General features: G+C 46.2%; 1 protein-coding gene across 1 annotated transcript in view; it reads right to left on the bottom strand.

The window, feature by feature from the left end:
• Positions 1-15,173, bottom strand: part of LOC138664060 (zinc finger protein 665-like) — a 99,783-nt gene extending 84,610 nt beyond the window's left edge. Inside the window, exon 1 of the mRNA XM_069750477.1 lies at positions 15,124-15,173. The gene's annotated coding sequence lies outside the window, so the exon portion shown is untranslated. The remainder of the gene's footprint in view (positions 1-15,123) is intronic.
• Between the last annotated feature and the right edge of the window lie 7,501 nt (positions 15,174-22,674).

Here is a 22,674-nt window from a genome sequence, read left to right as displayed (position 1 = left end):
GTCAAACTCTGGGTTCCACCCCTCTGGTAATGTCTTCGGGGGTTATGTTGTTTTCTTTTCTTTTTTTTTTTTTACTAGTGGGTTCAACGTCTGTGCCCTTGTGTTTCCTTCCTATTCATTTGCTCAGGTACAGCTTCTTGAACAAGAGATAAATGACATCCTGAAGGGTACATATGGGGACTTCTGAATATGTGAGCAATTCATACACACACTATGGCACGCATAATATCACTGAAGGTTAGGGGTCTCAATTCCCCTAGGAAAAGGAGGCTCAGGAAATGAAGTCTCAGAAGGCTGATATAGTCTTCATACAGGAGACTCACTATGACAAATCTGGAACTTTCAGGTTTGCCTTTAATTCCATCCCTGTGTCTTACTCTGTTTTCAAGAATAATACGAGAGGGGGTGTAGCAATTTTAATATCTTCAGGCTGACCTTTGCAAGAGAACAAGACGCATATTGACCCAAGAGGTAGGTTTGTGGTTTTAGAAGCTTCTTTGAGAGGTAGACCAATCATTTTATGCAATTTACATGACTAAAATAGAGAACAAATTAGTTTTCTGTGGAAAGTATTTTCTTTACTCGAACAAATTACACCAGTGGCTCTATTGGTTGGAGGAGATTTTAATGTCCCTTTGTCTGAGGTATTTGATAGACAATCGGTTGCTAACAAGCCCCCATCACAAAATTTAATTAGAATGGTGAGCGATTCCAGGAAATTAATTAGAGCTAACTCTTTGTTTGATCTGTGAAGGATAGACTACCCTAAGGATAGAACCCTCTCCTTTTATTCTCCTCCTTGTCATACTCATACTAGAATTGATTCTTCTTTCCAAATAAACTAACTCTAAGGATGCTGAAGAAGGTTGAGATGGGCCAAATTACCTAGTCTCATCATGCTCCTGTTGTGCTGGACCTCAAATCCACTCAACTGTTCACTAGGGCCTTTCATTGGCGACTAAATGAGTTCTTAATTAAAGACCCAGCTATCTGACTTTATTAGACCATCTCAACGATTTCTTTAATCTTAATGAGGGTACAGTTTCCTCACCTTCAGTCTTGTGGGAAGCTCATAAAGCTCTCATGAGGGGTTATTGTATTAAAGAAGGCTCTAGATTGAAAAAAATGCCAAACTTGAATTCAATAAACTAACCTCACAACTAATTCAAGACGAACGCAAGTTAGCTGTTTCACCCTCGTTGAGGTTTCTAAACAACATTTTGGGAATCATAAATAGGCTAAAAGATCTCTCTATACGTAAAGTTGAAAAATTACTTCTCCATACAAAACAGAAATATTACAAAAAACGTAATAAGACCCACACAATTTTGGCTAAGCTATTGAAAGATAGGGTTTCGACCTCACATCCCCAAGCCTCTAGGGGAGTAGATGGTACGATTCATTACAATCCGATCAGATACTTGTGGTCTTTCCTGATGAAGAAGTCTTTTGTACTTTGAAATGCGTAGAATAAACCACTATCCATTTGACAATCTGGGATATACGTCTCATCATTGATCAGCAAGCGCGGAAATCATCCACAAACCTCTCTTTCCTGGATATCGTTTGGTCATTTACTGAACTAATTAAAACCAGAATTGAGCCAGAAGGGAACTGAAGGTAACTGGACACAGTCACTGTAAACAATGTTTCAGTTTGTTTTCACTTTCATCCCTATAATTCTTCACTTTCTGCAAACTCCCCTAATCCCTACTCCTAGTAAAGAACTGTTCATCTCCTTTTCAATCCTCACCTCCTCCTCAGAACTGTTCCTTAACATACAATCCTCTGTCTCCAAGCACAGACAGCCACCCCATGCCCTCTCCTGCTTCCACCTGCTAACACTTTCTCTGCTCCTTCTCACTGCTGGTGATATCTATCCAAATCCTGGTCCTCCTCACCACATCCCCACAGTCAGTTCTACCTCCCACCCATGCTCCATCACAAATTTCCGTAATCTCTCTAATCTTATACCCATTCGCCCAGCCCCCACTTCCCCAGTCCCACTAACCGGAGCTCTGCGGAACGCTCGCTCTGTCTGCAACAAGCTTTCCTACATCCACAATCTTTTTGTTACCATCAAACTTTCCTTCCTCGCCATCACTGAAACCTGGCTCAACCCTTCTGACACAGCCTCTCCTGCCACACTTTCGTATGGTGGCTTCCACCTTTCTCATACACCCTGCCCCAGCAGCAAGCATGGCGGAGGAGTTGGTTTTCTCCTGTCAGATAACTGCTCCTTCACCCCAATCCCACTGCCACCCTCTGTTACCCTCCCTTCCTTTGAGGTGCACTCTGTGCGCATCTATGCCCCCACCAACCTTCAACTGGCTGTCATTTACCGCCCCCCAGGGCCAGCCACCACCTTCTTTGACCACTTCACCATCTGGCTACTTCATTTCCTTTTTGCGGACATCCCCACTATCATCATGGGCGACTTCAACATACCCATTGACACTTCCCTCTCAGCTGCCACTAAACTTCTATCTCTCACTTCCTCCTTCGGCTTCACTCAATGGTCTTCTGCAGCCACTCACAAAGATGGTCACACATTGGACCTCATCTTCACCCGCCTCTGCTCCCTATCTAACCTCTCTAACTCACCTCTTCCTCTTTCTGACCACAATCTACTCACATTCTCTTCACTCTCCACTCCTTGTCTACAATCCCCACCCCACAAACTTGCACACCCTCGCAGAAATCTTAAACACCTTGATCTACATTCAGTCTCTGAATCCCTCCTCCCTCTCACAGACATAAGTTCCCTACACAATGCAGATGACACTGCCGCTCTATATATCACCACAATAGCTGCAGCTTTGGAATCTCTTGTCCCTCTCACACATACCAAAGCTCGTAAAATCAACAGACAGCCCTGGCACATCAGCCTGACCAAAGAACTGATGCAAGCTTCCAGGGCTGCAGAGCAGAGATGGAAAAGATCCCACTCCAACAAGCACTTCATCGCATTCAAACAGTCCCTCACTACTTTCAAGACCACACCTCGACACAGCTAAACAAACCTACTTCTCGTCTCTCATATACTCCCTGTCTCACAACCCTAAACAGTTATTCAACACCATCAACTCTCTCCTCTGTCCCCCACTACCTCCTCCCTCCCCACTCATCTCAGCTGAAGACTTTGCCTCATATTTCAAGCAGAAGATTGAGAACATCAGAGACAGTTTTTAGTCAACAACCCCCAGAACCCTTCCTCCCAACTACCCAGCCCTCCACCTCGAAAACCAACTTCGCCACCATTACAGAAGATAGACTCTCCACTCTACTCTCAAGATTGCATCTCACCACCTGTGCACTTGACCCGATCCCTTCCCACTTCATCCCAAACCTCGCCAGTCTTCATCCCAACTCTAACCCATCTCTTCAACCTATCACTAACAACTGGTGTTTTCCCCTCAAGCTTTAAACATGCCTCAATCAAACCTATCCTCAAAAAGCCCTCTCTTGACCAATCCTCTGTATCTAGCTATCTGTTATGATTAGGCAACTCAGTACCACAGTGAACATAGAGGTCAGAGCACATACAGTGATCTGGCAATAATCCAAAAACATAGAACGAGCTCTGAGACGTGGGAACTCTGTTGACCGCAATCCCTAATCCTATCCAACAACACTAGAGGCAGCCGTGGATTGCGCCTAACGCTACCTATGCAACTCGGCACAGCCTGAGAAACTAGCTAGCCTGAAGATAGAAAATAAGCCTACCTTGCCTCAGAGAAATACCCCAAAGGAAAAGGCAGCCCCCCACATATAATGACTGTGAGTAAGATGAAAAGACAAACGTAGAGATGAAATAGATTTAGCAAAGTGAGGCCCGACTTTCTGAACAGAGCGAGGATAGGAAAGGTAACTTTGCGGTCAACACAAAACCCTAAAAACCACGCAAAGGGGGCAAAAAGACCCTCCGTACCGAACTAACGGCACGGAGGTACACCCTCTGCGTCCCAGAGCTTCCAGCAAACAAATAGATAAGCTGGACAGAAGAAAAGCAAACAAAATAGCAAGGAAAACTTAGCTATGCAGAGCAGCAGGCCACAGGAACGAATCAGGAGGAAAACAAGTCCAATACTGGAACATTGACAGGAAGCCAGGATCAAAGCACTAGGTGGAGTTAAGTAGAGCAGCACCTAACGACCTCACCACATCACCTGAGGGAGGAAACTCAGAAGCCGCAGTACCACTTCCCTCCACCAACGGAAGCTTACAGAGAGAATCAGCCGAAGTACCACTTGTGACCACAGGAGGGAGCTCTGCCACAGAATTCACAACAGCTATCGCCCTATATCACTTCTCCCCTATGCCTCAAAACTACTGGAACAACACGTCCATCTTGAACTGTCCTACCATCTATCTTCCTGCTCCCTTTTCAACCGCTTACAATCAGGCTTCCGTCACACCACTCCACTGAAACTGCCCTAACTAAGGTCACCAATGACCTATTAACCACCAAGAGCAAGCGACACTACTCTATCCTCCTCCTCCTGGACCTGTCCTCTGCCTTTGACACAGTGGACCATTCCCTATTACTACAGACTCTCTCATCCCTTGGCATCACAGACTTGGCCCTATCCTGGATCTCGTCATACCTAAGTGACCGAACATTCAGCGTCTCCCATTCGCACACCACCTCCTCACCTCACCCCCCATCTATCGGAGTCCCGCAAGGTTACAGTTCTAGGGCCCCTGCTCTTCTCCATTTATACTTTTGGCATGGGACAGCTCATAGAATCTCACCGTTTTCAGTATCATCTCAATGCTGATGACACACAGATCTACATCTCTGGACCAGATATCACCACTCTACTAACCAGAATCCTTCAATGTCTATCCGCTATTTCATCCTTCTCCGCTAGATTTCTAAAACTTAACATGGACAAAACAGAATTCATTGTCTTTTCCCCATCTCACGCGACCCCCCCAACGAACCTATCCATTACAGTAAACGGCTGCCCACTCTCCTCAGTCCCACAAGCTCGCTGTCTCGGGGTAATCGTTGACACTGATCTCTCCTTCAAACCGCACATCCAAGTCCTTTCCACTTCCTGCTGCCTTCAACTCAAAAATATTTCACGGATCCGTACATTGCTAAACCAAGAATCTGCAAAAACCCTAGTCCATGCCCTCATCATCTCCCGCCTCGACTACTGTAACCTCCTGCTCTGTGGCCTCCCCTCTAACACTCTCGCACCCTTCCAATCTATTCTAAACTCTGCTGCCCAACTAATTCACCTGTCCCCCCACTATTCCCCAGCCTCTCCCCTCTGTCAATCCCTTCACTGGCTCCCCATTACCCAGAGACTCCAGTACAAAAGCCTAACCATGACATACAAAGCTATCCACAATCTGTCTCATCCATACATCTGTGACCTCGCCTCCTGGTACTTTCCTGCACGCAACCTCCGATCCTCACAAGATCTCCTTCTCTACTCCCCTCTTATCTCCTCTTCCCACAATCGCATACAAGATTTCACTCGCGCATCCCTACTCTGGAACTCTCTACAACAACATATCAGACTCTCTCCTACCATCGAAACCTTCAAAAAGAACCTGAAGACCTACCTCTTCCGGCAAGCCTACAACCTGCAGTAACCATCGATCGACCAAACTACTGCACGACCAGCTCCATCCTCACCTACTGTATCCTCACCCATCCCTTGTAGATTGTGAGCCCTCGCGGGCAGAGTCCTCTCTCCTCCTGCACCAGTTGTGACTTGTATTGTTCAAGATTATTGTAAGATAAAACAAAGTCCAGCTCACCATGATCGGCATTCTTAGGAACTCGGAGCACGGAACCACTGTGTCAGGGCGTGGAGGAATCGAAAAAAAGATGAGGAATCCAGCTCATGATTATGATTAAGGGTGTATTCTTTGTTGCTGCTGATGTTTTATCCTCCACTGAACATGATTTGAAGTGAATAAAGAAAGTTTTTTTCACTACCTCGTTGAGCTGGATTCCTCATCTTTTTTTCAAGATTATTGTAACTGTTTTTATTACGTGTACCCCTCCTCACATGTAAAGCGCCATGGAATAAATGGCGCTATAATAATAAATAATAATAATCTGCTGCAGCTGATGTGCTTTATTACATGCTTTATCGATACTCATAAAAGGTGAATGTAATTTTGATTTTATTGCCTTCCATACTCCTCTGATAAGACCCTATGTGTTAGGGCTAGCGGAATGCACCGAGTATAGGAAGGAAACAACAAGGTGCAGCCCGGGGTCCACCGTGCAGAGATATCTGCTGCAAAGTAATTGGCGGCACTATATGGCGATATAAACGAACTCTGTTAACTTCACAGAATTGCAAAGATATGAAAATGCTGTGCTCCGTTAACCTCACAGAGGATCACAGCTACCTAACTGAGCAAAGCAAAGAGTGGTCATTCAGACAGCATAGCACACAAACAACTCCTCACCGGAGGCGTCGGTGTTCTAGGGGCTTATTTCAGCCAGGCCCTGAATCCAAGTATACAAAACTCCTCACCGGATGTGCCGGTATTCTAGGGGCTTATTTCAGCTAACCTTAACCACATGCAGACATGACCACCAAATAGCAAAGCTCAAAACATAGGTTGATACTAGCGCATGGCTGTGCGGCCATGCAAACCTTATATAGCTGCAGCAGACAAGGACCTTCCTAGTGGTCCAATTGGAGCTGCTACAGGACCTGAGCGTGTGACCCCGGACCTACAATGAGAGGTCCTCCCATGGGCATGCTCAGTGTGTGCAAAGCAGGACTTAGTCCCAGAAAAGCCTGCTCGCCGCTGACCAGTGCTGGCTACAAAGCAGAGCCTGGAAAGGCAGCAGCAACCCTTTGCACAGTATCAGGCTGAGCGAGACGCTGGGACCGACGTCTCCGCCTAGCAGGCTCCACTGCGGCTGATGCAGAATGGGAGACCGCAGCAGAAATGGCTCGAGATCACCCCTGTGCAGCGGCAGGAAAGCGACCCCTAAAATTACCCCCCTCCTAGGGCCCCCCTCCTTGGGCCTTGCTATGCTCAAAGGCTGCAATGAGCACTGGAGCCCGAATGTGCTCCACAGGTTCCCAGGTTCTGTCCTCTGGGCCGTGACCCTTCCAGTCCACCAGATAATATTTCTTGCCATGTACCACCTTGCACCCCATGATAGAGTTCACCTTAAACTCATCCGTGAACGAACCTGATGTCCCGGCAGATGACTCGGAAAACCGGGACAAATAGACGGAATTTAAGAGGGAAACGTGAAAGGTGTCGGTAATACCAAGGCGCGGAGGAATAGCCAAACGGTAGACCACAGGGTTGACCTGTTCCAGAACCTTGACAGGACCTATGTAGCGAGGCGCAAACTTAGTGGACTCAACTCACAGCATGATGTTACGGGCGGAGAGCCACACTAAGTCGCCAAGAGCAAAGTTCGGAGCGGAGCGCCGATGTGCATCAGCAGAAACCCTCATTATCTCCTTGGAGGCCCGGATAGCATCCTGGTCCCAAATGTCACGTGACTCCACCGCCCAGTCTGCCACCCTAGAATCGGTGGATGACATGGGCATGGGCACAGGGACACACAGATGCTGGCCGTAATTATGGAGAAATGGAGTCTGTCCGGTAGATTCGGCTACGGCGTTGTTCAAGGACAATTCCGCCCAAGATAGCAAAGATGCCCAGTCATCCTGCCTGGCGGAGTCAAAATGTTGCAAGTATGTGACCAGAGTCTGGTTGGCCCTCTACCAACCCATTCCTCTCGGGATGGTAAGCAGAAGAGAGATTCAGCTCAATGCTGAGTAAACGACAGAGCTCTCTCCAGAACCGAGACGCAAACTGAGGACCCCGGTCACTGACAATTTTGTCAGGCATGCCATGTAGACGGAAAACATGTTTGATGAACAACGCCGCTAAAGCCCGTGCAGAAGGTAACCGTGGAAGCGGAACCAAGTGCGCTATCTTAGAAAAATGGTCGTGACTACCCAGATAACTGTACAGCTACGAGACTTGGGTAAGCCTACCATGAAGTCCATCCCGACCATCTCCCAGGGCCTGTCTGCCACCGGCAGGGGGTAAAGTAGCCCAGCAGGTCATTGCCGAGGAGACCGATTCTTGGCGCTGGAGACACACACTCCCGAATATAGTCCCCGATGTCACGGACCATATTCGGCCTCCAGTACGTCCTCGCAAAGAGCTCAGATGACCTCTTGGTCCCAATATGTCCATCCACCCTGGATGAGTGAGCCCAAGGGAACCTCCGGTCGCAAATTAGATGGAATGAAAGTCTTGCCTGGGGGCACAGACTCTAGCGAAACCGGAGTCACAGTTCTCAGGCTCTCTGAAGGGACAATAAGCCGAGGCTCCTCCTCCTCCTCTGATGACACTACAGAGTGAGAGAGAGCGTCGATACGAATGTTCTTCTCCCCGGAAAGAAAATTGAGGGTGAAATGGATGCGGGAGACGAACAGGGACCATCTAGCCTGGCGAGAATTTAGCCGCTGGGCTGTCTGTAAATACACCAAGTTCTTGTGGTCTGTGAACACTTGGAAGGGAAAACGAGCTCCCTCTAGAAGGTGTCTCCACTCCGAGAAAGCCAACTTCATGGCTAGCAACTCCCTGTCCCCAATGGAATAATTCCTCTCCGCTGTTGAAAAACTCATGGAGAAGAAGAAGCAAGGATGCTTCCGACCCTGAGCATCCTTTTGGAAGAGAACTGCTCCAGCACCGACGGATGAGGCATCCACCTCCATAATAAATGGCTTATCTACATCAGGGTGATGTAGGATGGGGGCACTAGCGAAGTGTGACTTAATCGAGAGAAAAGCCTTGGAGACCTCCTCCGACCACAACTTGGGATTTGCTCCCTTCTTGGTGAGGGCAACCAAGGGAGCTACCAGAGTTGAGAAGTGGGGAATGAAATGGCGATACTAATTAATGAACCCCATAAAGCGCTGCACCGCTTTGAGAGAATGGGGTTCCTGCCAGTCCATCACAGCCTGTAGCTTGGCAGGATCCAGAGCCAATCCCTGGGCAGAGATGATATAGCAAAGGAAAGGTAAGGACTCCTGCTCAAACACACACTTCTCCAACTTGGCATAGAGGGAGTTAGCCCGTAGGAGGTCGAAGACCTTGCAAACATCTCTCCGGTGGGAGTCAATATCTGTAGTGTAGATAAAAATATCATCCAGATAAACTACGACCGAGGTGGAGAGCATATCCTGAAAGATGTCATTTACAAAGTCTTAGAAAACGGCTGGGGCATTAGAGCCCAAAGTGCATCACCAGATATTCATAGTGCCAATCCCTGGTGTTAAAAGCCGTCTTCCATTCGTCTCCCTCACGGATGCGAATCAGGTTGTAAGCACCCCGCATATCTAATTTAGTAAATACCCTTGCTCCCCGTAGCCTATCAAAAAGCTCAGATATCAGGGGTAGTGGGTACTTATTCTTAACGGTGATGGCATTAAGACCCTTGTAGTCTATGCATGGATGCAGTTCTCCACTCTTCTTCTGTACGAAGAAGAACCCAGCCCCTGCAGGTGACACAGACTTCCTAATGAATCCTCTTGCCAGATTCTCTAGGATATACTGGGACATTGCCTCCGTCTCCGGAAGAGATAACGGATAGACTCGACCTCGGGTAGGCTCTTGATGATATCAAGTCCAAATTTGTCATTTCTAACAAAGAGTTCTTCCATGTTCCGGAATCTAATTGTTTGGATTTGTGTCCAATTGTTAAAATATAAAATGTCAATAAAAATTTACAGTTCTAAAAAAAAAGAAGGGGTGTGGTTTGATAACTGTTCACACCAGCACCAGTCCTGGCAGTGATAATCTCCTGGTGATAAAACCTTCATTCTATGGAAACAATAGTACACAGCTTAATCAGTGACACATTGCAGAAATCTGTGCCTCGGCTGCGACACCGTGCTATTGTCAGATTACATAGCAAAAGCCTGGTAACAAAATCCATTAAAGGGAACCTGTCACCCCGTTTTTTGAGATTGAGCTATAAATACTGTTAAATAGGGCCTGCGCTGTGTTACTATAGTGTATGTAGTGTACCCCGATTCCCCACCTATGCTGAGAAATAACTTACCAAAGTCGCCGTTTTCGCCTGTCAATCAGGCTGGTCAGGTCGGGAGGGCGTGGTGACATCGCTGGTTCTTCCTCAGCTTTACGTTGGTGGCGTAGTGGCGTAGTGGTGAACAAGCAGCGCGCGATCTGTGCTGTCATCCCTTTCGTCGGTGGGGGCGGCCATCTTCCTGGGGCCGCGCGTGCGCAGATCGAGTGCTCTGCTGCACAGGGCTTCAGGAAAATGGCCGCGCGATGCCGCGCGTGCGCTTTAGAGATCGCGGCGGCCATTTTCCCAAAGCCGAGATGCAAACTCGGCTTTGGGAAAATGGCCGCCGCGATCTCTAATGCGCACGCGCGGCATCCCGCGGCCATTTTTCTGAAGCCCCGTGCAGCAGAGCACTCGATCTGCGCACGCGCGGCCCCAGGAAGATGGCCGCCCCCACCGACGAAAGGGATGACAGCGCAGATCGCGCGCTGCTTGTTCACCACTACGCCACCAACGTAAAGCTGAGGAAGAACCAGCGATGTCACCACGCCCTCCCGACCTGACCAGCCTGATTGACAGGCGAAAACGGCGACTTTGGTAAGTTATTTCTCAGCATAGGTGGGGAATCGGGGTACACTACATACACTATAGTAACACACAGCGCAGGCCCTATTTAACAGTATTTATAGCTCAATCTCAAAAAACGGGCTGACAGGTTCCCTTTAAAAAAAAAAAACACATTAAGGCTATGTGCACACATTCAAGATTTTCTGCAGAATTTTCCTGAACAAAACTGGACTTTTTCTGCAGGAAATCCGCATGCGCTTTTTGTGCGTTTTTTTTCCGGAGCTTCCCAATGCATAAAATAGAGGCAAAAAATCCACAAAATTAATGAACACGCTGCGTTTTTTTTACCGTGATGCGTTTTTTTCACGGAAAAAAACGTATCACATGCACAAAAATTGTAGAATGCATTAAAAATGGTAAGATGCTTATGTATGCATTTTTAAGCGCTTTTTCGGCGGAAAACGGCCCGAAAAAAGCTAAAAAAACACGAAAAATCCTGAACATGTGCACATAGCCTTAGAGTCACCACGTCTATAAGAGCTTGGTCTATAAAAATATAAAATTAATTAAACCATATTGTAATGTAAATTTGCAGGACAGGCCAGGTCAATAGTCTGTGACTGCTGGACAGGAGTCCTGTGAACCTCCTTACTTCTCGGTTTTCCGGCTGATGCAATGTCCAATCTGCAACAAATTCTGAAGGCATCCGGACAGTGGAAACATAACCTTAGTATCCTCTCCCTCTTATTCCAGAGCTCTTCGATCGCCTTCGTGGATCCAGGTTCTTCATCAAATTGGACCTTCAAGGAGCCTACAATCTCGTTAGGATTCGTTCAGGGGCCGAGTGGAGGACCGCCTTCAACACTCGCGAGTCACTATGAATACCGGGTAATGCCTTTGGGGCTAAGTAACGTGCCAGCGGGATTTTAGGAGTTCTTCAATGACTTCTTCCGTGACCTTCTCTACCTCTGTGTAGTTGTATATCTGGATGATATCCTGGTGTTTTCTCTGGACCTTCCTACTCATAGAAGAAATGTCCGCCAGGTGCTCCAACGGTTGAGAGAGAATCATCTATATGCCAAATTTGAGAAGTGCCTCTTTGAGCAGCGCTCTCTGCCCTTCCTGGGTTACAAAGTCTCTGACATGTGTCTCGAAATGGACCCTGAAAAGGTGTCTGTCATTCTCAAGTGGCCAAGTCCTGTTGGGGGTCAAGGCTATTCAGTGATTCCTACGGTTCGTCAACTACTACCGGCAGTTTATCCAGCACTTCTTGGATCTGACCAAACCTCTCACTGCTCTGACTCGAAAGGGATCCAATCCTAACGAGTGGCCTCCAGAGGCGGACTCTTACTTTTTGTCCATCAAACAAGCTTTCTCTACTGCTCCCGCTCTCCATAGGTCGATGGTCAATAAGCAGATCTCCGTGGAGGTGGATGCTTCCTCTTCTGGAGCTAGAGCCGTACTCATGCAGAAAATTCCTTCCGGTAGGATGGTGACCTGTGGGTTCTTCACCAATTCGCTCTCGCCCTGTGAACGCAACTACTCCATTGGTGACAGGGAGTTGTTGGCCGTCAAATTGGCCTTGGAGGAACGGCGTTACCTTCTGTAGGGTGTAGTTCATCTGGTTATTATCTACACTGATCATAAGAACTTTTCTAACATTCAGTCGACTCAGAAGCCTAACCCTAGTCAAGCTCGAAGGTCATTATTCTTCACCCGGTTTGACTTCCGTCTCCACTTCCGTCCAGCTGAAAAGAACATCAAGGCTGACGCTTTATCCAGGTTTTTTTTCCTACGACGACCAAAATGAGGAACCTCCCACATCATTGATCCATCTAAAATTATCACCGTAGTACCGGTCTGGCTGGCTGATGATCGTCCCTGTCCCGGACAGGAGACATGTACTTCTGTAGGGACATTCGTCAAAGCTTGCTGGTCATGCGGGGCCAAAGAGGATCTTGCAGCTGATTTCGTGCCACAAGTGGTGTTCCAAGATGCGCCTAGATGTCGCCATTTGTCCCTCATGTGCCCACAATAAGACTCCCAGAAGGCTTCCTACTGGTCGCCTTCTGCCTCTCCCGTACTGTCTGCTCCCTAGAGGCACATCGCGATGGATTTAATCACCGACTTGCCGGTGTTTTCCGGTTGTACAGTGATATGGTTGTGGTGGATCGATTCTCCAAGATGGGTCACTTCGTCCCTTTGTCCGGTCTTCACTCCGCACTCAAGCTGGTGGTGTTGTTTGTTCAACATGTTCTTCGTTTTCATGGTTTACTGCTTCATATTGTGCCTGACAGGGGAGTGCAGTCCGTGTCCCGGTTCTGGCGATCCCTCTGCAAGCAGCTGGATGTCTCTCTGGACTTCTCCTTGGCATATCACCCACAATCCAATGGTCAGGTGGAAAGGGTGAACCAGGTACTCACCAACTACCTGCATCACTTTGTCAACACACACCACAGTGACTGGGTTGCCTTGTTGCCATGGACGGAGTTCTCTTACAACACCCACATGAGTCTTCTTCTAATTCTCCGTTCTTTTTTGTTTATGGGTGCCACCCTAGGACTCCAAATCCCTTGCACACCTCTTCTAGTAATCCAGCAGCCGAGGATCTGGCTAGAAACTTCTCCAATATCTAGTCCAAGACCAAGGCTTCCTTTAAACAGGCATCTGTGCTTATGAAAGATCACGCAGACAAGAGACGTCTGGATTCCCTTCTATTCAAACCTGGGGACAAGGTATGGCTCTCTTTTAGGCATATTCATCTCAAGGTACCCTCCTACAAATTTGCTCCTTGGTTCATTGGTCCATTTGAAGTGCTTTGGAGAATCAATGAGGTATGCTAACGGCTGAAATTGCCTCCCTCTTTGCGGATTCACAACTCTTTTCATGTCTCTCCCCTTAAACCTGTTGTCTTGGACGCTACTTCTGGGATAATGATATTCTTCCTTCCCCTGTCTCTGATGGTGAGGTCCTCGAGGTCAAGGCCATACTTCATGTGAAACTGAGAGGGAACAAAATACTGTTTTTGGTCGACGGAAAGCGTTTTGGTCCGGAGGAGCGGTCTTGGGAACTGGGAGAGAATATTAATGATCCTCGTCTCATGCATAGGTTCCTGGCTGGCTTGAAAAGGAGGGGGCATAACGGAGGAGGTACTGTAACGATCCAGTCAGCGGGACAATTCTCCTGGATACTGAGAGGCCTGGGCCCCGTCTGGCCACAGGCATTCCCCTTTTCCCCGCTATCTTTCTAACCCTGTCTGCGCTTCTGCGATGTTCCCTCGGGCTGCGTCGTCTTCCTGGCGTGTTTCCTCTGCCTCCTCACTTCCGGGTTGCGGGGGAGCGAGCATAGGGTGCGTGCGCCGCTGTCAAATGATTTAAAGAGCCCCCTTTTCCTGTAATCACCTCTGAGGCAATCAATGAAAGGCCTGCCTATACTTAAAGGGAACCTGTCACCCCCCTCAGGCGTATGTAACTAAAAGAGCCACCTTGTGCAGCACAAATGCTGCATTCTGACAAGGTGGCTCTTTTAGTTATGATGCCTGCACACGCTGAAATAAACGTTTATAAAACGTGCCCCCTCATACCGTGAAATGTTCCCAGAGGCGGGTTTTTCCCTCCTAATCAGACGGAGCACAGCCGTCACTCTGGACCTGTGCCCGCCGGGCGCCGCCTTCTCTTGCTGCATTATTGTCTCCGGCGCCTGCGCTGTAAGTACAAAGGGCAGCGCAACTGCGCACGCCCGCAAAAAAAAACTTAATACACAGGCGCCGGGGACGATAATGCAGCAAGTGGAGGCGGCGCCCATCACTTCTTTTTTTATTTCTTTTTTTACGTTAATTACATTGGAGTTTTGGTTGCTGACTGTGCAGACTGCAGTGTGTGACTGGTGTGGTAGTGCAGTTGAAAAAAACTCACCAGTAAGCAGTGAAGTGTCTATATGGGAACACTTCTGGGTGGCAGCCCAGCTCCTGGATTGTGTCCTGACAGGCAGCTGCTGTGCAAAGTCACATAGGAAGGTCCTGCCGCTGAACAGCAGCTGCCAGCCCAGGACACAGTATAAATTATAACCCTGAAGCCTGCTGCAGAGTGAGGATGGAGGGCCATAGTGGAAGAACAGGAGAACATGCAGAGCGCAGGTCAGTATAACAGGCCTGACTGCTTCAGCCTCGGGGATTGCAGCCGGCATTGCAATAGATAACACAAGGCAGTGCAGAGCCGCCTGGAAACGCTCACATTGCAGAACAGATGCACTTATGTCTACCTCTTCTTCAAAGCGAAGCACTGCCTTGTGCTAAACTGTAAAGCACTGCGGAATATGTTAGCGCTATATAAAAAAATAAAGATTATTATAATTATTTTAATTGTAAGCAAGCTCCATTGTGGAACCAGCAGGGGGCCCTTGTAGGAGCGGGGGGGCCCAGGCAGCTGCCTGGTCTGCCTATCCATAACGCAGGCCCTGGATTACTGCCCCCTGCCCCCGCCCAGTAATGGGGAATCTCCAGCACCTACCTCCACCTGCAGAGCCGCACACCACATATATGGCTGTTCTGTGGGCACAGGACCTGTGATGAGGTCACAGGAGGGGAGGAGTCAGGGGTCACATGATCAGGGGCCTCAGTGTATGCAGGACTCTGCTGTGCTGGTTGTCATAGTGCTGGATGAGGGAAAGTTTGAGGTGGTAATGCGCAGCCTGTTTATAAGGCTACATTCCCTCCATGAGTTTTTGTTGTTGCAGAATTTCTGCCCTTAGTAAGTAAATTACGTTACTTGCTGTTAGGGCTGGCGGAACGCACCGAGTAAATATAGAGATGTTATTTGGTGCGTTCGCAGCCCGGGGTCCACCGTGCAGGAATAGAACCTGCTGCTGGCAAACAGCGGCACGATATGGCGGTAGAAGCGAACTCTGTTGCTTCACAGAGTCGCTATAAGGAAAGGACTGTGTCCTGTTAAACTCCACAGGAATACACAGTAACTGCTGAGCAGATAGCAGCTTGTGGTCACGCAGTCCAGGAGGCAAACATACAATCTCCTCACCAGTGGAGCCGGTATTCTGGTGGCTTATTTCAGCCGGGGCCCTGTAACCAAACACACAATCTCCTCACCGGAGGTGCCGGTATTCTAGTGGCTTATTTCAGCCGGGTCCCTGAATACACACAAGCGTGACCACAGTGGCGCAAAACTCATGTCATGCATTGATACTAGCGCATGGCCGTGCGGCCATGCGAGCCTTATATAGCTGCAGCAAGAAAAAGACCTTCCTAAAAGGACCAATGAGAGACTGCCATAACTGAGCATGTGACCCTAGATCTCCACTGAGAGATCTTACCCTGGGCATGCTCAGTGTGTGAAAAGCAGGAGTTAGTCCTAGCAGCAATAGGACCTTCCTACCATGTGACCCTCGATCTCCACTGAGAGATCTTACTCAGGGCATGCTCAGAATGAGAAAAGCAGGACTTAGCAATGCATTGAGTAAGATCATTTAGATCGAAACGCGTCGCATGTACTCTGCACTTACATTTTCGCACTAAGGCAAGGATTGCTGTTTCGCATTTTAATGGAGAAATAAAGTTTTTGAAAATTTTTAAAGGAGCTGGAACGCCTTTCTTCTATTCCTTCTGCAGGAACCCGCTGCCTGGGGTTTCGGGAATTAATGTGGTATACACCGGCTCCGAGTCTTTAACTTTTACAGCACAGCAAGGTGCAGTCTTTTTGGGGGATCTCCCTGTCTTTGTCCTCTGACCGGGAGCGCTATCTCTTTCCCGGAGTGCAGCTGCGTACTCCTCTGACCGCTGCTCTGGCCCTTGCACGCGTGCCTTTCCCGCTCTCTGCCCGGCTTCCTTCCAGTCCCGGTCTCTAAGTCTGCCCCCTGGGGAACCTGTAGCACAGCTCAATGGTTCCAGGCATGGAGCCAAGAAGGTAACCGCCCCCAGACTCTTCTTGTGCTTCACCTCCTTACACACACACCTGTCTATATAAGACCTTGCAGCTCACAGTGCATGTCAGACCAATCATGAGGTCAAAGGAACTGGCCAAGGAGCTCAGAGACAGAATTATGGCAAGGCAGAGATCTGGCCAAGATTACAACAGAATTTCGGCAATATTCAAGGTTCCGAAGAGCACAGTGGCCTCCATAATCCTTGTGGAAGAAGTTTGGGACCACCAGAAGTCTTCCTAGACCTGGCCGTCCAGCCAAAATGAGCAATCGTGTGAGAAGAGCCTTGGTGAGAGAAGTATAGAAGAACCCCAAGATCACTGTGGCTGAGCTCCAGAAGCCTCTCCTCAGTACAAGACACATGAAAGCCCGCATAGAGTTTGCTAAAAGACACATGAAGGACTCCCAGACTAAGAGAAATAAGAATCTTTGGTCTGATGAGACAAAGATAGACCTTTTTGGTGAAGCGGCATGTATGGAGAAAACCAGCCACTGCTTATCACCTTCCCAATACAAATCCAACAGTGAAACATGGTGGCAGCATCATGCCATGGGGGTGTTTTTCAGCTGCAGGGACAGGACAACTGGTTGCCATTGAAGGAAACATGAATGCTGCCAAAGAGATATCCTGGATGAAAATCTTTTCCAGAGCGCTGTGGATCTCAGACTTGGTCGAAGGTTCATCTTCCAACAAGACAATGACCCTAAGCACACAGCTAAAATAACAAAGGAGTGGCTTAAGAACAACTCTGTGACCATTCTTGACTGGCCCAGCCAGAGCCCTGACCTACACCCAATCGATCATCTCTGGAGAGACCTGAAATTGGCTGTCCACCAATGTTCACCATCCAACCTGACGGAACTGGAGAGGATCTGCAAGGAAGAATGGCAGAGGATCCCCAAATCCAGGTGTGAAAAACTTGTTCCATCATTTCAAAGAAGACTCATGGCAGTGCAAACTCAAAAGGGTGCGTCTACTTAATACTGAGCAAAAGGGTCTGAATACTTATGACCATGTGATATTTCAGTTTCTCTTTTTAATAAATTTGCAAAAATTTCTACATATATGTTTTTTTTTCAGTCAAGATGGAGTGCAGAGTGTATATTAATGTGAAAAAATTGAACTTTTTTGAATTTACCAAATGGCTGCAATGAAACAAATAGTGAAAAATTTAGAGGGGTCTGAATACTTTCCGTTCCCACTGTGGCTCTTGTAGAGTGACCTTTTACATTTTCAGGAGCAGGGTGTCAGGAGAACAGGCTAACGAAATTGCCCATCTAACCCATCTAGCCAGGGTCCTTTTAGATGCAGCCTGACCTTTGTTTGGACTCTGTAAACAAACAAAAAAAGAGGTAGTTTTCCGACACCCAGACATGTATTGAATTAACCTCTTCACCAACTTGGGATTTTACGTTTTCTGGCTCGTTTTTTGCTCCCCTTCTTCCTAGAGCCATAACTTTTTTATTTTTTCATCAATATAGAATGTGATGGCTTGTTTTTTTTGTGGGACGAGTTGCTGTGAAATTGCAAAAACAGCACAATTCCACAATTTTTTTTTACCATGTTCACTGAATGTTAAAAACTACCTGCTATTATGATTCTCCATGTCATTACGAGTTTGCAGATACCAAACATGTATAGGTTCTTTTTTATTTACGTGGTGAAAGAAATCCAGAATTTGTAAAAACAAAAGCGCCATTTCCGAGACCCGTAGCATCCCCATTTTTCAAGAACTTGGGCTGGGAGAGTAATTACTTTTTTCTGCTAAGCTGACTTTTTATCAATACCATTTGAGGGCAGATAACCTGCCCCCAGCTGACTGCTTTCTTTCTACTAGTTAAGAAAATTACAGGGAGCCCACGCCATTTTTTTTTTTTTTCAGAAAAATATTCTTTTAATAATTAAATACATGTACAGTAAGCTGCACACACACGGTACTAATTGTTTATGTCACTGACATCAATGTATCTATCTATTCTATATGTACAGTATATACTGTATGTTAGGCATGTCAAACACGCGTCCCGCGGGCCGCATGCGGCCCTTTACAGGCATATCTGCGGCCCGCACAAAAGTCTCAAACTTTGTCTGTAAACACAAAGTTTGAGACTTTTGTGCGGGCCACAGATGCTCAAAACTTCACGATCAGCACTTCCGGCTCTTCATTCATTGTCCGATATCCCTGCATATGACCTGCTTACGTGATCAGCAGCCGACCAAGTAGCTCCGTGTTAATCCATGACGTGTGTACTTTGGTTGGCTGCTGATCACATAAGCAGGTCATATGCAGGGATGTGGGCCAATGAATGACGACCCGGAAGTGCTGATCACGCGTTTTGTACTTCTGCGGCTCACATTGCTGCTGATCACCGTCCTATGTCAGGAAGGCTGAGAGTGACTGGGTGGGATACTGTGACCGAGGAAGAAGGGACCCAAGTCCAAGTAAGTGAGTGGCCCTCCTGTAGAGGCCTTCCCAGCTCATGTGTGGGTGTCTGTAAGCTCCTCTCCTTGTATAAGAGGGTTAAAATTTATCCTATTATCGGTAATATTAGTGTTATTTAACCGTTAAATAACACTAATATTACTGATAATAGGATCAGCCGCTATGTGCTTCTTCAGGCCCCACCAAGGGGGATTGGAAGGAATATGAATTTAGAGAATATAATGCTGCACTAAAATCTGACGGCTTTCATTAAAATAACATGACCCAGGGGAACACACAGAGATCATTCACTAACAATAAAACACGCAAAACTGTTCTGTCCCCATTGATTTATGTAAGTGATTGATGCCTTTCTTTTACCAAGGGGGATTAAATAATTCCCTTGCTGCAGGCGGCAACTCCGGGGGCATTGTACAATGTGAAGACATACTGAGGTGGGTAGCACGGAGGTGGCAAATTCACCATGGGGGGACATTTGTGGTCCACATAGATTCATAGAAGACTTCATACTCGATGGGGAAAAGTAAGTTGACCGCACGCATACTGTGTGTGTGCAGATAACTAAGGGGGTGTCACTACTGGGTGAAGGTACTAAGGGCTCTATTAAAGTGTGTGGGGCACTAAAGGTACTCTGTTTCCCAGAGTTTTTTTTGAGACTTTGCAAGAAAGTGTGTATGGGGGTCCATTCAAAAGATTGGCCCTTTTTTTTCTAGTTTGGGCCCTGATTACAGCCATGTGCATGAAGCCTAAGACTGTGATACAATCAGCACGGTGTGCTGCTGTGGATGGTGTGTAAGTTAACTCCGCAGCCACTAATAAGGTGTCTAATATATAGATACCAGTATTACAGCACCATCTGTACATAACCTTTTGGGGGAATCATTACTATATTGGCCAGTGGAACAGCTCCATCTTTATAAAACCTGCTGGGGGAGTCGTTACTATATGTACCGGTAGAACTGCTCCATTTCGATTTAACGACAGCATCTGGGGACTGCATTTTGGCAAGCTGTGTGCTTAGGCTAGAGAAACCCAGTGTTTGCAAAGTTTGTAAACAGATAATTTTCTTCACAGAAAACTCTGATTATAAAATGGCCAATGCGCCCCCAACAATGAGAAAAAGAAAATTGATCGAAGAAAGACGAGTATTTCAAGAGAAATGGGAGTCGCAATATTTTTGCATAACAGTAGGAGGAAAGATACACTGTCTAATTTGCAACAACTGCATCGCCACACCAAAAGAGTACAACTTGAAAAGACATTACGAAACGAACCACAGAGTTTATGACTCATTTGAAGGCCTAATGCGTGTTTCAAAATTAAAGGAGTTGAAGGCTAATTTGACGCAACAACAGACCTGTTTTACGAAAATTCAGAAAGGGACTGTCGCTGCCGTTACTGCAAGCTATGAACTCAGCAAAATGATCGCCGTGAACGGGAAGTCCTATAGTGAAGGGGATTTTATAAAGCAATGCCTTGTAAAAACAGCTGAAATTGTATGTCCAGAGAAAGCACAGTTATTCAAAAGCATTTTATTAACCAGGAACACTGTTGCTGAATGGATTGATGAAATGTCAGTGATGTGAAACAACAGTTGAAGGCTGCATCATCAAGATTTGAACATTTTTCTATTGCTATTGATGAGTCCGTTGACGTCAGTGGAATAGCACAACTTGCAATCTTCATCAGGGCCTGTGATAGCAAATTTAAAATTTATGAAGAACTGCTTGAATTGGTACCCATGCATGACACTACGACAAGCGAGAACATTTTTGAGAAAGTCGATCAGGTTCTGTTTGAATATGGCTTTGATTTGTGTAAGCTTGTATGTCTAGCTACTGACGGTGCTGCGAATATGGTTGGCAGACATAACGGTGTTGCTGCCAAGTTACGAAAAAAAATTGAAAACTTACATACACATTCATCATTTGTACATTTTCACTGTATAATTCATCAGCAGAACTTGTGTTCAAAAATTTTAAAGTTGGATCATGTGCTTAGCTTGGTGACAAAGACGATAAACTTTATCAGAGGTCGTGCTCTCAACCACCGTCAGTTCAGTCAGCTGTTGGAAGATATGGATAATTAGTTCACAGACGTTCCATTCTACACAGAAATTCACTGGTTGTCATGTCACAAAGTGCTGAAAAGATTCTATTTGTTGCGACAAGAAATAGTTATGTTTCTGGAGATGAAAGGTCAAAACACGGATGAAATAACAGATAAAGGCTGGCTACAAGACCTGGCTTTTGCTGTGGATATAACTGCACATTTAACTGATCTTAATCTGAAATTACAAGGTGAAAACAAACTCATCACTAATCTGTATGATGATATCAAGTGCTTCCTTGCAAAACTAAGCTTATGGAAGTTGCAGTTGTCAAATGAAAATTTAGTTCATTTTCCTACGTGCAAAGAGTTAAAAAACACAGCTAATACTGAGTCTGTACTTATCTTTGCTAAGTATGACAGTCATCTGAAGCTATTGTCAAAGGAATTCCAGGAAAGATTTTGTGATTTGTCATCTTTTGAACATCAGTTTGCATTATTCTCAGCACCATTCACCTTTGATGTTGCAAAGGCAGAAGAAAGCCTGCAGATGGAACTTTTAGAAATACAATCTGATTCTACACTCAGAGCAAAGTATCTTGAAGTGGGAATACCTGATTTCTTTTCATACCTTCCTGAAAAGTTTAACAACTTTAAAAAGTTTGCCACAAAGATTATGGCAATGTTTGGTTCAACCTATGTTTGCGAACAGTTATTTTCTTTTATGAAACTAACAAAATCTTCTCAGAGAACAAGGCTGACTGATCACCACTTATCATCTTTGTTCAAAGTTGGCACTGCGTTGTAATTTCAGCCTGATATACCAACAATTGTTAGCACAAAGAGGTGTCAAGCCTCAGGACAAAACACTAATGATTGAAAAAAATTATAGCAAATAAATGTTTAGTTTTTAATTGCTGTATTTTTGTTGACTATAATAGTTGCTGTTGTTCACTGCAAATATATGTTGCTGTTACATATTACTACTTCATATCTTGTTTTCATTGACTGCTGTTAAAATACGTGTGTGACATTAGCTGCTGTGTGCGGCCCTCGCAACAACCTCTTGTTACTCATGTGGCCCTCGGGGTACCCTGAGTTTGACATGCCTGCTGTATGTAATTCATCTATTCTATCCTGTCGGGTTCTGTGATATATCTATCTATTCTACAAGTACATTAACAGAAATAAACCCTTGAAATAGATCACTCTGTTTGTAATGACGTGATATAATATGAGTTTCACTTTTTGTATTGAAGAACTGATATAAATAAACTTTTTGACGATATTCTATTTTTGTGAGAATCACTTGTATGTGTATGTACTGTATGTAATCCATCTATTCTATCCTGTCGGGTCCTGCTGTGATTTTACTATGTTTTTAAGAATATTTCCTTTGAAATCTATGTGTATATGACAGAGAATTGCTCTATGTAAAAGCTAATGTTACAAATCGCATTGCAATCAGATAGCAATCGCCCTGCATTCGGATGCAAATCGGATGCTAGGTGTGAAAAATCAGATTGTACTCACCTGACACTACTCCGTTTTCCTGGTCCGGATATCGGAACTTTTTTTTTCCCACAGGTATGTGCAGCGCCCCAGGGTTCAGGTCGTTGCAGTAATATTCTCCTC

This window comes from Ranitomeya imitator, chromosome 2 (genome assembly GCF_032444005.1).
Source record: "Ranitomeya imitator isolate aRanImi1 chromosome 2, aRanImi1.pri, whole genome shotgun sequence".
Taxonomy (NCBI): Eukaryota; Metazoa; Chordata; class Amphibia; order Anura; family Dendrobatidae; genus Ranitomeya; species Ranitomeya imitator.
This window is presented reverse-complemented; position numbering and strand designations above follow the sequence as displayed.